Source organism: Mobula hypostoma, chromosome 12, assembly GCF_963921235.1.
Source record: "Mobula hypostoma chromosome 12, sMobHyp1.1, whole genome shotgun sequence".
Classification (NCBI taxonomy): domain Eukaryota; kingdom Metazoa; phylum Chordata; class Chondrichthyes; order Myliobatiformes; family Myliobatidae; genus Mobula; species Mobula hypostoma.
In genome coordinates, this window is record NC_086108.1 from 29813470 (window position 1) to 29831276 (window position 17807).

Here is a 17807-nt window from a genome sequence, read left to right on the forward strand (position 1 = left end):
CCATGATATTGTATATAATTTGCAGGCATCAGGGAGCCACTATTAATATGCGGGAGACTCCCGGAAGTTCCGGGAAAGGTGGGATGTCTGCAATACAAGATCAGTCCTAGGTTCCAGCCAGTCAACCTTCCTCGAGCTTTGGTTGAACGCTTCCAAGATCCAGTTAATACCAGTTAAACATGTTTTCAATACGCAGTAGTTTTGATCTGCAGTTATGAAGTTGATTCATTTTCAGTTTTGGCATGCCAGGAAATTCTGTATGAGGCTCTAAATTTCCAAAGCATGTTAGAGATGACGACCTCCAAATTCAGCACGGTCAAATCATCCATTGCTTAATATTTCTATGCAAGTTTAAGACATTTGGCTAGTGGCTTGTTTGTTCCAGTCAGAAGCTTGGCACTTTTTTACCATTCCTTCTGTGCTATCCAGCTGTGCAGCACTAAATGGCCATGTTCCTCTCACCCATTCCAAAATGAGTGAGTTTAGGAAGATGCGCATGTTTGCCTTGTATCATCAAGGTGATAGAAGGTGAGTAACTTTTAAAATACTGCTATCACTACTCTCATACTCCAACAGAACAAATGAGCTATGAGGAAGTCGGTGGCATGCTGCTTCTGTACCCATGCTGTTAGCTTCTTTGCAGAGGATACATAGTTAGCCACCACTCTAACTTTTGAAAGACTTGTAGAATAAATGAATTTTGTCAAATGCAGAGGGTCTAGATCAGGGGTTCCCAACTTTGTGTCCACAGACCTTTCGGTCACTGGTTGGGGTCCATGGCATAAAAAAGGATGGGAAACCCTGGTCTAGATGTATTAATGCTTCATGAGTCAAGAAAATAAAAAAAATCAGATTCTGGGAATCTGAAACAACATGCTGGAAACACTCAGCATGTCTGACATGATCTGTGTAGAGAGCAAAACATTAATATTTCAAGTCCATCATGCAGCATGGATGAGGCCGAGTACAATTACAACATTTTACAAAGGACATTTAAGCATTTTTTTTGCCCTTTGGGCCCCTTTTAGATGTTTCCCCTTGTCTTAAAACTATGCTCTCTAATTTTAGACCGTCTTTCCCTGGGACACACTGTGACCATTCACCTTGTCTATCCTCCGCGTGGTCGCCACTTGGCTACCTCCACTCCAAGTCCAGGACCCTTTGTTCTGACAGTTTACCATGAGCTGTTAATCCTTCCACAGATGTTGCATGGCCTGTTGATTGTTGTTTGTATGCTTAACTTGAACTGTCAATAGAACATAGAACAGTACGGCATAAGTACTGGTCCTTCAGGCCACAATGTTATGCTGAACCAGCTAAAACGTAAATTTAAAATTTCCAAAAACGAATCCCTCCTACCTACACAATGTCCATATCCCTCCATCTTCCTCATACTCATGTGCCTATCTGAATGTCTCTTAAAAGCCTCTCATGTACTTGCATCTACCACCATACCAGGCAGTGCACTCCAGGCATCCACTACTCTCTGAGTTAAAAAAACTTGCCCCTCACATCCCCTTTGAGCCTACCCCCTCATACCTTCTGTGCATGCCCTCTGGTATGAGGTATTTCTACCCTAGGAAAAAGAAACTCCCTGTTGACTCTATCTATGCCTTTCATAATCTTATCAACTTCTATCAGCTCTTTCCTTAGCCTTCACCATTCCAAAGCAAATAACCCAAGTTTTTCCAGTCTCTCATGATAACACATGCCCTCTAAACCAGGCAGCATTCTGGTAAACTCTTCTCCATTTTCCCCAAAGCCTCAACGTCCTTCCTATAGTGGGGTGATCAGGACTGTGTGCAATACTACAGATGTGGCCTAACCAGTTTATCTATAGGTAGCTTTAATAAGAATGAGATGCCAGTTTGCCAGGCATTGACACTCTGATTATAGTTCTTGAGTTGGACTTTGAAAAGCATGTTGTAATTTATTGGAAGAGAATTCTGCCAGATGCTTGTAATTTTGTACCAGATGTAAAATGACCCAAGTATTGCAGTGATAGCTTCTCAACATTGTTTATGCTTGGATTTGAGAGAAAGTAATCAGTGTATTAAGAAATTCAGTTTGTCAAATCAAAACATTCATACATTCTGTACTCCTGGGGAACACAGTTCCAACAAGTTAACTTGAAAGCTTCCCAATTCCACAAAGAGACCCTTGGGAATCTAAACTTTTCCGGAAGAGCAAAGCTGCAATTTTGTGCACAACTTTTCAGATAATGGCTTGGTCATATAATAATCAGAGACCTTTGGTCTCCCTAATGTAATGGGCATAACTGGCTGGCTGATTTCCAGCTCAACTCTGTTCGCCCTCTGAGTCATGTAGTAATACATATAATCGGCAGTTGAGAAAACCTATTTGTTTTAACTCAGAATTAGATCTGCAATTTTCCATGGGCTGTGATGTCTTGAAGCTTTCACAACTTAACTAGACGAGACAAGCTCTAAGCTATAAGCCATTGCTTTCAGTGCACTAAAAATTGTGGCTTTTGTTGCACAGAACTGAAGTTTTAAATGGCATGTTAATTGTGCCTGCTGCTTTCACAATGGACTATCAACGGCACTCTTCTAGCAATCTAATTTTTGAAGGAGTTGAGGAATTAAAATTATACTTGTTATTTCTGTCAAGTGAGCCTGCATAAATGTTCTAATCATTATTTCATGCTTGGGAAAACGTTTAAAATATGAGATTAAAATTGTGCCTGCCTATCCGAGCTTGATATCAGTGTTTCTAGATGTCTAGGATTGAGTTAAAAGCAGTGACATTCGAAGGTCAGGCCTTTCCTCAGGGATGACTTTCTTGGAGGTTGGTAAAATTCTTCCGTTTGCAAAAATCCAGACCGAGGAATAGAGTTCTCCTCTAAAAGTGCAAATAGATTCTTTCTTATGTAGTGACATACATTTTGAACCTGACAGGGTGCTATCATGCATCCCTGTATGTTAGGTACTGAACATAATGTGAGAGGGCATTCTGGGTAGATGACTTGCATGTAAAATAAACAGCAACACATTTGTTCCTCACCTCTCTGTCCCTCGTGTGTTATTCACGGCCACCCGGCTTCCCAGTACTACAAACATAAAGCACACGGTATTGGGGGTAAGGTATTGATGTGGATGGAGAATTGGTTAGCAGACAGGAAGCAAAGAGTGGGAATAAACGGGACCTTTTCAGAATGGCAGGCGGTGACTAGTGGGGTACCGCAAGGCTCAGTGCTGGGACCCCAGTTGTTTACAATATATATTAATGACTTGGATGAGGGAATTAAATGCAGCATCTCCAAGTTTGCGGATGACATGAAGCTGGGTGGCAGTGTTAGCTGTGAGGAGGATGCTAAGAGGATGCAGAGCGACTTGGATAGGTTGGGTGAGTGGGCAAATTCATGCAGATGCAATTTAATGTGGATAAATGTGAAGTTATCCACTTTGGTGGCAAAAATAGGAAAACAGATTATTATCTGAATGGTGGCCGATTAGGAAAAGGGGAGGTGCAACGAGACCTGGGTGTCATTATACACCAGTCATTGAAAGTGGGCATGCAGGTACAGCAGGCGGTGAAAAAGGCGAATGGTATGCTGGCATTTATAGCGAGAGGATTCAAGTACAGGACCAGGGAGGTACTACTGCAGTTGTACAAGGCCTTGGTGAGACCACTCCTGGAGTATTGTGTGCAGTTTTGGTCCCCTAATCTGAGGAAAGACATCCTTGCCATAGAGGGAGTACAAAGAAGGTTCACCAGATTGATTCCTGGGATGGCAGGACTTTCATATGAAGAAAGACTGGATGAACTAGGCTTGTACTCATTGGAATTTAGAAGATTGAGGGGGGATCTGATTGAAACGGATAAAATCCTAAAGGGATTGGACAGGCTAGATGCAGGAAGATTGTTCCCAATGTTGGGGAAGTCCAGAATGAGGGGTCACAGTTTGAGGATAAAGGGGAAGCCTTTTAGGACCGAGATTAGGAAAAACTTCTTCACACAGAGAGTGGTGAATCTGTGGAATTCTCTGCCACAGGAAACAGTTGAGGCCAGTTCATTGGCTATATTTAAGAGGGAGTTAGATATGGCCCTTGTGGCTACGGGGATCAGGGTGTATGGAGGGAAAGCTGGGGCGGGGTTCTGAGTTGGATGATCAGCCATGATCATAATAAATGGCGGTGCAGGCTCGAAGGGCCGAATGGCCTACTCCTGCACCTATTTTCTATGTTTCTATGTTTCTATAACAACTTGTGATGAGGTGACAAGTCCTCACATGATATTTATTGTTTTGTTCCCCTTAACGAGTAAAGTCCATGTGCAACGCTGGCGGTCTACCACTGTGTCATGATGGTGAACGAAAACAAAATGGCTGCAGGAAGCCTGGTGCGAGAAACCAAGCGGAGAGAGTGAGAACAGAACAGTTAAAAGAAAACGAGAGAGAGTGACGGATAAGCCTAGTTACCTTTTCTGGAATGTGACTGTTTGAAAATAATGACAATGTTTGGAATTATGGGGTCGTATGACAAAATGGCAGAGCAACAGAGTTCACCTACTGAAAGGTATGAATATTTTGCACTGGCAAGTCAGATTTCAGAAAATATTCATGTTCCAATTCTTCTGACTGTGATGGGTGGTGCAAAAACATTTAATTTATTACACAGTTTAGTGCAACATGCTAAGCTTGGTGATAGTTCCGATGAGGACATAGTTAAAGTCATAAAGGACCACTATTTACCTGAGTCTTTATTGCTGAGAGAGTTAAATTTCAGGAAAGGAATCAAGGAGAAGGCAATTCTATTTCACATCTGATGTGGCGCTGAAGCAGATGTCTGAACACTGAATGACACGGTACATGATAGACTCCTATGTGGTCTGCACAGTGAGGCAATTAGGAAACATTTGCTTACAGAAGACAGACTATCATTACAGAAGGCAGTTGAGATTAGTACAGTTATGGAGGTGGCAATTGAAGCAGTACAGCCATTGAGCCATCTTCCCAAGTTCATAAAGTTTCTACTGACTTTAAAAGGAAGACACCTATTGGCAATCAATATTACTGTTGTGGCAAAACTGGGCACTCAACATAAGAATGTTGGTATAAGGATTTAGATTGCTAAAACTGTGGCAAAAAGGGACAGACTGAACACACCTGTAAAAGAAAAAAAGACGCTGTTAACCAAAATCACTGCAATAAAGAAAAATGACTTTTGGAATAACAAAAAGAAACATGTGAACAAGATGAAGCAGACTGGGGATGGACTGAGTGACTCTGTGGTTGAAGAAGCTTTGCATGTTTTATCTGTTTCAGGACACAGAGACAGCCATTGGGTGAACTCATGGTTGGTGGGTGCACAGTGAGGATGTAGATGGACACAGGGTTACTGCAGTAGCACTGGTGTCAGAGACAGTTTACAAAGACGAATTGCATCATCTCAGCCCAGAAGGAGCAAGGTTGACTTTAAAGACTGATGAGGTTGTTTCAGTGAGGACATGTTACAGTGGAGGTTAATGAACAGATAAAGAAACTTGCACGGTACGTTGTTAAATGTAGTTATCCAGCACTTCTGGGCCACCCGTGGTTGGAGCAACTCAAACTCAAATAGCATAAAGTGCACTTAGTTGGTGGAGCACTGGTCTACAAAGAGTATTGAAGAAATAAGCAGAATTATTCAATGGAGAACTGGGCAGAATGAAAGGATTCACTGGCAAGCCCAGAGCCTCAGCAGAGCAGCAGAGACAGCTGCTGACCCTCGGTGGTGGCATGGACAAAACAGAATGGATTGAAGAAAAAGATCAGTTAAACAATTTTTTTTGGATCTGCCACTGACCCTGGAGGCTACCCAGAGAAAGCCAACAATACATTAAAAATATATGGCACGAAGAAACCATATAGATACTCTGTGTAAAAGCAGCTGGAAATCAAAGAGTACCCACAGGCAATGCAGAGACCAGTATGTCTTTTGGAAAAGTATGACAGTGAAGGTATATGGGACCTGGAAAAATGGCATGCATCCTTGTATCCGAATTCTGGCAGGAGTTCACCACTGGATGGCACTAAGAAGGACTATCTTTTGGATATGGAGAGAGCAATTCTCAGGTGAAGAATTACAGATCCATGCGAGAGAATAAAAAAGATCCTGATGTTGTACTCAGTCCTCGGTGCTGAAGCTTTGGTCATAGCTGTCATGTGACCAATACCCCCAGTAGTTGAGGATCTGGAAGCCCATTGGGAAGTAGAATTAAAATATTCATGGTTGGGTTGCCAGTGGAGGATTGGAAGTGGGTGCTTAATAACATCAAGAACAGTTGATTAGGATAGCAGAGACAAAGACTTGCGTGATGGAGATGCTAGAGAAGGAAGGGAATGGGGCTTCAAGGAAAAGCGCTTTAGGAGAGAGTTTGGTGATGGCAAGTGCATTTTTAGTCAGTGGAGGTGATGTGGCTCCTTTACTGAAGAGGAAGCAGAATGGTTTTCTGCTGGCTTCACTAGTCAACCAGAAACAATAGAGCTGACAGGCTTTGATGGTAACATGCTGCTGGAGGATCCAAGTCAGACAAAGAGGAGGAGGAAACGATCACAGACCATTAAAAAAGGTGTACCATGCAATGGCGTTGCCCAAACAGAGAACCTACTGTTTCTGCATCAGAAGCTGACCAAGAAGTTCCCCAGAAAGCAGGCCTGCCTTGCATTGAGGAACTTCAATTTCAATGAGTTCTTCAACATAGAGAAAAGTGTTCTTCAACTAGCAATGATGATTGAAGAGGTGCTTGGTGAAGGGCCAATATTATCCAGCTGATTCTATCAATGGCTGTTAAGCAACTTAAGTAGACCAGGTAGTCGCTCCAGTAGCCTGCAGTCTACCCCACATGAACTTGAGAGATTTTCTAGTCTGGAGCTGATGATCCCAGAACCTGTTTCAGAGATTGGAAATTAGTTTGCACCCATTCCATCATGAGGAAAATTATAAGGATATGGCGACCCACTTTCTACGCAGGCAAACCGACTCACAAAATGGCGCGCGCGTCGGCAGAGAGGCCAGCCCCAAAATGGCGCTGGGCCACCTTCTTCACCAGAAATGGGAGAAAGCCCGCATGTGGGAAGAGACTTTTGTAATGCACCTCTGACGTCATTTCTGCCAGGAGAGGGCAGGAACGGAACTGCGTAAAAGCCAGTGCCGCAAAGTTGGAATAAATTAGTCTCGTGTGCAACTTACAGACTGTGTGTCGTTATTTCTAGCTGTGTGTAGCACTTCACTACATTGGTGACCCCGACGGTCCAAACGGGATTTCGATCAAAGATGATGGACTCTTCATCTGTTCAAGCAGTTTCACTAACACTGCCAACTTTCTGGACGCTGCGACCACGCGTGTGGTTTGACCAAGCAGAAGCCCAGTTCCAGATTCGGCAGATATCTTCTGATTCCACACGTTACTATTATGTGGTGAGCTCCCTTGATCAGGAGACAGCTACCCCAGGTTGAGGATTTCATACAGTCACCCCCGGAAGAAGGCAAATATGCAGCATTCAAAGCGCTGCTCATAGGGACCTTTGGCCTCTCACGACACGAGCAAGGTGCCCGCTTGCTGCACCTGGACGGTTTGGGAGACAGGCCGCCATCAGCATTAATGAATGAGATGCTGGCCCTGGCTGAAGGACACAAGCCCTGCCTCATGTTTGAGCAGGCGTTCCTAGAGCAACTGCCCGAGGACATACATCTGCTGCTGGCCGATGCAGATTTCAGTGACCCCTGGAAGGTGGCAGCCTGGGCAGATGTGCTGTGGAAAGCCAAGAGGGAGAGCGGGGCGTCTGTCAGACAGATTACCAAGCTACACGCCCAACAGCAGACCAGACCAGGCCCGGCAATGGAGCGCACACAACCCAGAGGCAGGAGTGAGGAGGCCAATGAACAATGGTGTTTCTACCACCAGTGGTGGGGCACAGAAGCCTGCTGTTGTTGCCCGCCCTGCAAGTTTTCAGGAAACACCAGGGCCAGCCACCGCTAATGGCTACGGCGGCTGGCCACCAGGACAGCCTCCTGTATGTCTGGGACAAACAGTCGGGACGCCGCTTCTTGGTTGACACTGGAGTGGAGATCAGCGTCTTACCCCAGACGGGGTATGACACCCGCAACAGGGAGACGGGACCCACCCTGAGGGCCGCAAACGGCAGCACGATTCGGGATACTATGGTAACTATGGTAGACCGGTTCACAAGATGGCCAGAGGCGGTCCTGCTCAACAACACCACCGCCGATTCCTGCGCCCGAGCGCTGATTGCAACCTGGGCAGCCCACTTCGGGATACCGGCCCACATTACCCCTGATAGAGGTGCCCAGTTCACCTCCAGCCCATGGTCGGCTGTGGCCAGCCTGTTAAGAACACAATTACACCACACAACTGCCTACCACCCACAGTCGAACGGACTAGTGGAATGCTTCCACCGTCACTTAAAGTCGGCTCTCATGGCCCGCCTGAAAGGGCCTAACTGGGTGGACGAGCTTTCCTGGGTCCTGCTTGGAATCCGCACAGCACCAAAAGAGGATCTGCACACCTCGTCAGCCGAGCTGGTGTACGGCACACCCCTGGTTGTCCCAGGAGAGTTCATACCAGCCCCAAGGGAGCAAGCGGAAGAACCCGCAGCAGTCCTGGACAGACTACGCGAAAGACTCGGCAACCTGGCCCCCGTTCCAACTTCACAGCACGGACAGAGCCCAACCTGCGTACCCAAAGACCTGCAGAACTGTAAGTTTGTATTTGTATGAATGGGCGCACACCGGGCACGCTACAGCGGCCGTATGAGGGGCCGTTCAAGGTGATCAGGAACAACGGGTCCATGTATGTTCTGGACATTGGAGGGAGAGAGGAGGTTTTCATGGTGGACCGACTCAAACCAGCCCATGTGGACTTGGCGCAGCCGGTCGAGGTTCAGGCACTGCGGCGCAGAGGCAGACCGCCCAAACAGAGACTGATCCAGACTGTGGACATTGGGGGATGTAGCGCCAGTTCTGGGGTGGGGTGGGGTTACGTGGCGACCCACTTTCTACACTGGTGAGCCGGCTCACAAAATGGCGCACGCGTTGGCAGAGAGGCCAGCCCCAAAATGGCGCTGTGCCTTCTTCACCAGCAAGGGGAGAAAGCCCGTGCACGGGAAGAGACTTTTGTAATGCACCTCTGATGTCATTTCTGCCCGGAGAGGGCAGGAACGGAACTGCATAAAAGCCAGTGCCGTGAAGTTTGAATAAACTAGTCTTGAGTGCAACTTACAGACTGAGTGTCATTCTTTCTAGCTCTGTGTGTAGCACATCGCTACAAGGACATCAATAAACAGGTTGATATTTTGAAATACTGCGAAAAGTAAATGTGGATGTGAAACCTCTGCTGACCAGTCTCACTATCAACAAGGAGAAATTAAAGGAGAGGTCACAGGCTGGAGTGGTTTTGTCTGTGGAAGAGGAGGAAGCAGAACTGAAAGGTCTCAAAACGGAATCTGAGAGAAAGCTTGCCACCCCGTTCATGGTGGAACATCTGGAACAGACTCCAACTGCATCACCTGCTCTTACAAAATACAAATAAAAGATCAAAGAAAAGTCCTGCCGAAGGGTTTTGGCCTGAAATGTCGACTGTACTTTTTTCCATAGCTGCTGCCTGGCCTGCTGAGTTCCTCCAGCATTTTGTGTGTGTTGCTGAACAGACCAGATATGACTTCCTTCAATAAGCTAATTGACAGTATGAAGGCAAGTGGAACCTTGCCTCTGCAATCAAAACCCCCTGAAATTCTACCGTTTCCCCCCCCCGCCCCCCGTAATGTGGCCTCCACACCCAGATATTCTAGGTGACCTGCTTGGCGGTCAGAATCATCACACCTCAATCCTTAATCAGTAAGGCCATTCATCACCTGTCACCTGTGCTTTCTGAGGTGACCCTATTGACAATGCAGTACCCAAGCCAAGATCTATACGTACACCACCAAGAGATAACATTACCTTAGCGTTATCCCCAAGTTGTCAATACCCTCACAGGATTACGTCTGGGAATAGAGGCGGTCTACCCTCCCAACCCTAGTTTTAAAAAAAAGTCTTTTGTTGTTGGTTGTATTGGATGATCACTCTATTGAATCTTAATAGCTCAGTGGCTGGTCTCTGTGGGAAGGCGGAGTAGGGCGGAGGGATACATTATGTATTGACGTATATTTTGACCCTTGCAAGTTGCTATCAAGCTTCCCACGTGTGCTATGTACTGAATGTAATATGAGAGGGCATTTTAGCTAAATGACTTGCAAGTAAAATAAACAGCTGAACATTTCTTCTTCACCTCTCCATCTCTTGTGTGTGTTATTCACAGTCAACGAGCTTCCCAGTACCACAAACATATTTTTAATAACTACTGAACAAAGAATTTCTACTAAATGATTTTTCAGTCAGCAGAACTAGAACAGATTAGCTGGTCACTTGTTACTGTTTAAGGCTGAAACCTGGCAACTGGAGTATTTTCACAGGTGAATACTGCAGATGCTTAAAAACAGCAATGGGATGGGGCTGGAAATTTTCTAAGGAACTGGTAGGGTTGGGGTCACTAGTGCAGAAAATTTCTTGACATCAGATGCCCTCAGCTTGCTGCCAGCATTTTAGTTCCTGATCTTGCAAAGAGCAATACATGCATTTCCATATTCTGTCATTTTAAAAGTAATTCAAGTGTTTAATGTTACCAATGCCAATAAAATTCTCCTAATATGTTTGTTTTCCTGGAATATTTAATTTTAATATTGCTTCTCCCTCCGAAGAAATGTTAAAAAACAATACAGAAGCTGGGTTTGTGTTATTGACCACCTGATTAGGCTGCGTCTAAACGTGCTGGTAGCTGTAGGAAGACCAATTTTACTCTCATTTGTTCATTTGGAAGGAACACTATAAAATGGCCAAATCAAGGAAAACACCCAATTCCTCTGGGGCAGTAGTTTGAGCACTGATTTGCTGATGCCAAGCTTTGCTTTAAAAAAGAGTCTTTGACTTGAAAAATAAATCTTTGGAATGTAGGTTGACGTTGCATAATTCCTGGAACAAGTTTGCTGAAGGACGTATTTGATATGCTTGAAGTTCAAAGAGGGGAATACTAACATGTTTTATTTCATTGATGTTGGGGGAGTGGGAACAGGAATAATGTGGGGTTGAGGTAGATTAGCCTTATTAAGTTTTCCAATCTTTTGCTGCATTTCCAGCCTCATTGCCCCATGCACTTTATAGTGGGCTGCATTAAGTTGGACACTGAAAGTGTTCTTCTTCAACTATTAATCTGGGGTACTTGCAAATGGGGGTTGGATTCATTGTGCTGACTGAAAATTGTGATTGCCCCAGCATTGCCCTGGAGTGTCAACTCAACTCTGTCCTTGGGCATTGAAAGTGGCTCTGGAACCCACAGTCTTTTGTCTCAAGGCAAGTTTCATACCAGTGAGGCTTGGCTAAGACCTACATTTAAGAAGCAGCACTAGGTCAGTGACATTTCCAATAAGATCTTTCTGGAGTTACTGATCATTATTATATTGTGTTGTCTGTTCTGTACACTTTCTACAAAGAACAACCTTCATTGACTTAGTAATTCTGAACTTGGATCAACAGGTGCACTTTCACCACTGCTGTAAAGGTTTTAATGCAATACTAATGATTCTTTTGCAATACAAGGCTAAAAACCACTATTTAAAAATTTTCAAATTTCCTAAATGCTGCAAACCCCCCATGTTATTCCACTTAAAATATGTTTCATCTGATTGTCCCAAATATCTTGCAAGGAATAGATCTGAAGTAATGTACTTTTGGAATTGATGCATTGAACACAGGTGATCATGAGTAATTATTAGGATCAGCAAAAAAATGTCAGATGCCTAATTTAACTTGCCAATGTTGATCATTGAAAAACTAAAAAGAATGCAGAACATTTCATTCACAATGGCCATTGATTGACCACGGCACAAAACGACTGTGTTGCGCCATTGGCTTTTGAGACCACCTGATGAAGGAAGCTATTGATATAAAACTAGAGAAAAAGAATTTTAACAAAGGTGAAGGTCTTGTTCCAAGTAAGAACTGGAATTCGAACGTAAATGAGTTGGGACAGCAGAAACCTGATTGGATGAGGACTAACCAATTGGGGGGATGGATGCCAAGGGTGTATAAATGGCATCAGTCTAGACATGCCTAGGCTTCATCCCTGATGAAGACAGCAGAGTCTGTCATCAAAACATCGGTTCAAATTGATACCTGTACCTGGCTAGAAGCCCAATAAGAGTTTATTCATAACTAAAAAGACCTTCAATGAAATCTCAATCAAAGGTTTTTTCAATGGCCCCTTGTAAGAGCTTCTCAGAGATATTAATTGCACCTCTGCAATAGCACAGTTTTGTATTGCTTTGACATGCTTTTCCTCCACCAATATTTCCCTAATCCAAAGCCTCCTTTTGCATCTTAAGTGGAGATTGCTTTTAAATGGGATATCATTCTCAGGAAATTGCAGCTGGGTGATTAAGGAATTTTGTCCTCATTTGCATGGGTCATCCCATTTGCATGAAAACCAACAACATATTTAATGAAATAAAGATTTAAGCGACCACAATAACTTGTATCTGGAGCAGCAACCAACCAGCTAGATGAACTCTAGGGGGTCAAGCAGCATCTGTGGGAGAAGATGGAGGGAGGTGAGGAGAAAGGAGGGAAAATTTAATTAAATATTGGAAGGATCTGTAATGTTCATAAATTAACCATTACCCCAACATTTTCTCTTAATGCAGTTCATTGCTGATCGAGTATTCTTGCACTCATTCACAGCTGTAGGCCAGAGATTTTTGAGAAATTAAACAGCAGAGGGAACATTCTTTAAAAGGAACCCATTCTAGAGTGCTTGCTTCTGAATCTTTTTTTCATAGCATTAGAAGTAAAAACTTGTTAAAACTGTATACTGCTTTTGTGATATCACAGATTGACTACTTTGCTATTGTTAGTTCCTTCAATAAATTCTGAGCTATTTGATTATTTTTGGAGCATGTAAATACCTGTATTAAGTTTTTTTTATTTTCATACTCTAGAAATGCTTCTGTAAGTTCTCAGACAACACACCAGGAAAGACAATGTTATTGACTGGTTGGGCAACTTGATGAGACAACTGTACCTGGCTGTCAATCATTGGTTCAGACTGAATCCTGACAGCAGCTACTTGTCAACCCATGTTACAGTTTGTTGGGTAGTTGTCAGCAAGTGCTGAGGCTATCTAGGTTGGGAGATACTGAAGTCCTGTTTTGCTTAACAAGGTTTCTTTTAAACACAAAACCATGGAGTACAGTCTTTACAGATTTAATGCACTTCACAGTATTGAGGGGGAAACATGGTTTCCAAACTTTAACAATTATGTGATATGCTTGCTTTGACAGAGTTATGCTCGAGCAAGGTCTTGTATTGTGAGCCAAGGTTTAGTGAAAATCCCCAGGTAGTTACATCACTGAAACTTTCTGTGTAAGTGCCGGCTGTTTTAAGAGAAAAATCCCAAGTGTAACGTGCAACCATTAGTGAATATTAAAGCATTAATCTTAGTTCAGAATTGTAGTTTTCCACTCAAACCACCCACATTGGAAAAAGCAGGTTTTTATATATAAAAAAAATGTAGCTGGATGAGATTTGAGACAAATAAAATACCTCCAGGTTTTTGGTGAGGTGCCAATTGGAAATTGGGTTCGTTCCTTGAACTGATGAAAAAAAAGTCTGCTTGAAGTCTTGAAATGGATGAGGTAAACTTTCTAACCAAACTTTTTTAACCGTTTTGCTAACGGTAAGAAGGGGCAATAAAATATTTAAATAGGCTGGGGAGCATCTGTTGAAGGTTTTTGACCTACAATGTCAAATATTTCTCTTTCCATCGATGCTAACAATTTGTTTGTATTTCAACTTTCCAGTTTTTTTTTATTTTCATCAGACACTTGAACAACATTGTTGCAATAGGTTAAAGCACTAAATACTTCAATATATTAGAAAGGTTGTAAAATACTGCATGCTATCCAAATACAGTAGTCCTTTGCAGTTTAGATTTCACATTGTCTAATAGAAAAATAAGACATTTTAATAAGTGGATGCAAAATGGGTTTGCCGTTTAGAAAGGCAGGAGTGAATTGTGTAGCTGAGGATGTCTTTCATTTATTTCAATGGTCATATACAATGTATTGTGTGGAATGCTATTTGACCCAACAGTCCATGGCATGGAGTACTTTTAAGCCACGAGTGAATATTATTATGCTAGCCTGTCACATTCTTCCGATCTGACTGCTTTGTATTGCTGAAGGCAGATGAGTTTGTGCCAAATTTCAGCAGATGTTTTTTATTAAATTACTGCTATTGTAATTCTTCCAGACAGCAAGAGTATGCATCTGCCACAAAACTCTAGCTTTCCACATGGACAGTTGGAATTCTTTTGGCCCGTTTTTTTTCTTGAATTAATTTAGTAATCACATGGAATGCAAGCAAGACTTTCTCCCGTGATGAAGAACAGCCATTGTTTTTTAGCTTTGGTCCTGCTGAAATCTGAGCTACCTAGTGTATACTATGATGTGACCTAAACATTTGGTTGTAATACGGATTTTGCTGGATAATGGTTTAGGATTGTAATTGCTAATGGGGTGTTGCAGAGAAGAAAATTGTCCGTGTAGTTAAAGCATTTGTGATTTATTTTCCTGTAGTGTTTTATTTTTGCTGGACTGTCTGAATTAATACCGCAGTTGGAAATCATTAGCAGGCACTTGGGAACACACAGAAAATGCTGGAGGATCTCAGCAGGCCTAGGCAGCATCTATGGAAAAGAGTACAGTTGACTTTTTAGGCCAAGACCCTTCAGCTGGACTGGAGAGAAAAAGATGAGGAGTAGATTTAAAAAGTTGGGGGAGGGGAGAGAGAAATACAAGGTGATATGTGAAACCGGGAGGGGGAGGGGCAAAGTGAAGTGCTGGGAAGTTGATTGAAAGAGATAAAGGGCTGGAGAAGGGGGAATCTAATAGGAGAGGACAGAAAGCCGTGGAAGAAAGAAAAGTGGGGAGGAACAGCAGAGGGAGGTGATGGGCAGGCAAGGTGATAAGGGGACACTTCACCTGTGAGACTGTTGGGGTCATATACTGTGTCCCCTGCTCCCAGTGCGGCCTCAGGTATTGGGGAGACACGATACCAATTGGGAGACCACTTCGCTGAGCACCTGCACTCTGATAAATGCCCGAGCCATGTCTGCGGTCATCATTGATGCTTGGGGGGCAACCTCTGGCCACCTGGTTTTACAGTCCACCATGGTAAGGAGAGGCCACGGGAGGGAAGAAAGAGGACCGACAAGGTCACATTGACATGGACAAACTGTCATCCAGGGATCTCAAAAGGTGCCAATGGCGCCTGGATATGATGGTCAATTTCTTGCCCACTGGCACTCCCCACAGGTTACACTCTAATCATTTCTAAGTCCATGCCACACAAACTTCAGTGCAATCAGTTTCTACGAGGCCTTCTGTTTCGGATGCGAGAGGCCATGTATGGAGTTAAAAACAATCTGTCTCCAGTTTGTAGGCAGAATGAAGTGAGACAATACACAGGAGAGAATCCCCAGCTTCCCTGAACTTAATGTCAGCCAACCGCAGGTCTGTGACTGCATTTCAGTAAGCCTGGACCTCTGGGTCAGTAGCTTAGTCGGCTGCATAGTCAACCCCTATGTGTATGGCCTAATGACTGGCCGTGAGAGACAATCAACCACAGCATTATTTTTTTCCCTTGATATGCTGTATATCAGTTGTGAGCTCCTGATATGTAGGCTGTGCGGACAAAAGGTCTGATATTTTGGCCATTGTGCGCACGAGGGGTTTATGGTCAACAAACGTTGTGACATGGTGACCCTCTAGAAGAAAATGAAAATGGTGGATAGCCAGACTGAGACCATGAATCTCACGATAAAATGTGCTACACTTCCTTTTGGGGGCACGGCGCTGCTGGCTGAAGAAGGTGAACGGCTGCCACGTGCCTCCAAACAACTATTCATACACAGCACCAACAGCATAGACTGAGGCATCAATAATAATAGGTATGGGTGCATTGGGAAGCGGGTGAGCCAGTAGGGTCGCATTAGAAAGAGTGGATTTCAGATCAACAAATGCCCTGGTCATGTCCGCTGACTGGTCAAGCACATGATTAGGGTATTGCCTTTAAATGCACTATACAGTGGGAGTATAAGTACAGTAGCTCACAAATGAAGCGGTGACAGAAATTCACCATACCTTATAAACTCATGTAGTTTTTTTAGTAGTGCGGGGCAGAAGGAAATCCATAATAGCAGCTACTTTTGTTGGGAGGGGTTTTGCACCTTCTGCGGAAATGCGGTGGCCAAGAACGTCATTGGCTGACAACCGAAACTGGCATTTAGCAGGACTAATAATCAACCGTAATGTTGTAAGTGCTCAAAGTGTGCAGAGGTGAGATATATAAACAAGAAAAGATCTGTAGAAGCTGGGAGTCAAAGTAATACACACAAAATGCTGGAGGAACTCAGCAGGCCAGGCAGCATCTATGGAAATGTGTAAACAGTTGGCGTTTTAGGCCGTGACCCTTCATTAGGACTTGAAGAAAGAGATGAGAAGTCAGAGTAAGAAGGTGGGTGGAGAGGGGAGGAAGAAGTGCAATGTAGTAGGCGATAGGTGAAACCATGAGAGGAGGAGGGGTGAAGGGATATTTCTGATCGCGTCCAAGTTATCCTGAAGTGGGAGGGTGAGGAGCCAGAGGTTGTGGTACAAATAGGTACCAATGACAAAGGTAGGAAAAGGGAAGAGGTACTGAAAGGAGAATATAGGGGGCTGAGAAGAAGGACCACAAAGGTAGTAATCTCGGGATTACTGCCTGTGCCTCCCGACAGTGAGAGTAGGAAAGGAAAGAGGTGGAGAATAAATGTGTGGCTGAGGGATTGGAGCAGGGGGCAGGGATTCAAGTTTCTGGATCATTGGGACCTTTTTTGGGGTAGGTGTGACCTGTACAAAAAGGACGGGTTGCAGTTGAATCCTAGGGGGATCAATATCCTGGCGGGGAGATTTGCGAAGGCTGCTGGGGAGACTTTAAACTAGAATGGTTGAGGGGTGGGAATCAGATTGAAGAGACTAGCAGAGAGGAGGTTAGTTCACAAATAGAGAAAACTGGTAGACAGTGTATGAAGGAGGATAGGCAGGTGACAGACAAGAGGAGTGCTCAGACCGAAGATGCAGGGGAGAAGGAAGAAAAAAGTAATAAAGTTGTTTGCACCATTAGGGATAAACAGAGAATAAGAGGTGGAGAGTTTCTTAAATGCATCTATTTCAATGCTAGGAGCATTGTAAGAAAGGTGGATGAGCTTAGAGCATGGATTGATACCTGGAAATATGATGTTGTAGCTATTAGAGAAACATGGTTGCAGGAGGGGTGTGATTGGCAACTAAATATTCCTGGATTTCGTTGCTGCCGGTGTGATAGAATTGGAGGGGCAAGAGGGGGAGGTGTTGCATTGCTTGTCAGAGAAAATATTACAGCGGTGCTTTGGCAGGATAGATTAGAGAGCTCATCTAGGGAGGCTATTTGGGTGAAATTGAGGAATGGGAAAGGTGTAGTAACACTTATAGGGGTGTATTATAGACCACCTAATGGGGAGCGAGAATTGGAGGAGCAAATTTGTAAGGAGATAGCAGATATTTGTAGTAAGCACAAGGTGTGACTGTGGCAGATTTTAAGTTTCCACACATAGACTGGGAAGTCCATTCTGTAAAAGGGTTGGATGGTTTGGAGTTTGTAAAATGTGTGCAGGATAGT

The 17807-nt window shown here is 43.9% G+C and overlaps 1 protein-coding gene and 1 pseudogene across 2 annotated transcripts in view; both read left to right on the plus strand.

Annotated features, from left to right (window-relative positions):
* Nucleotides 1-17807, plus strand: part of rgl1 (ral guanine nucleotide dissociation stimulator-like 1) — a 299811-nt gene that overhangs the window by 108415 nt on the left and 173589 nt on the right. The window lies entirely within an intron of this gene.
* The window catches only part of LOC134355084 (eukaryotic translation initiation factor 4E transporter-like), a 55743-nt pseudogene that overhangs the window by 5612 nt on the left and 32324 nt on the right, over nt 1-17807 (plus strand).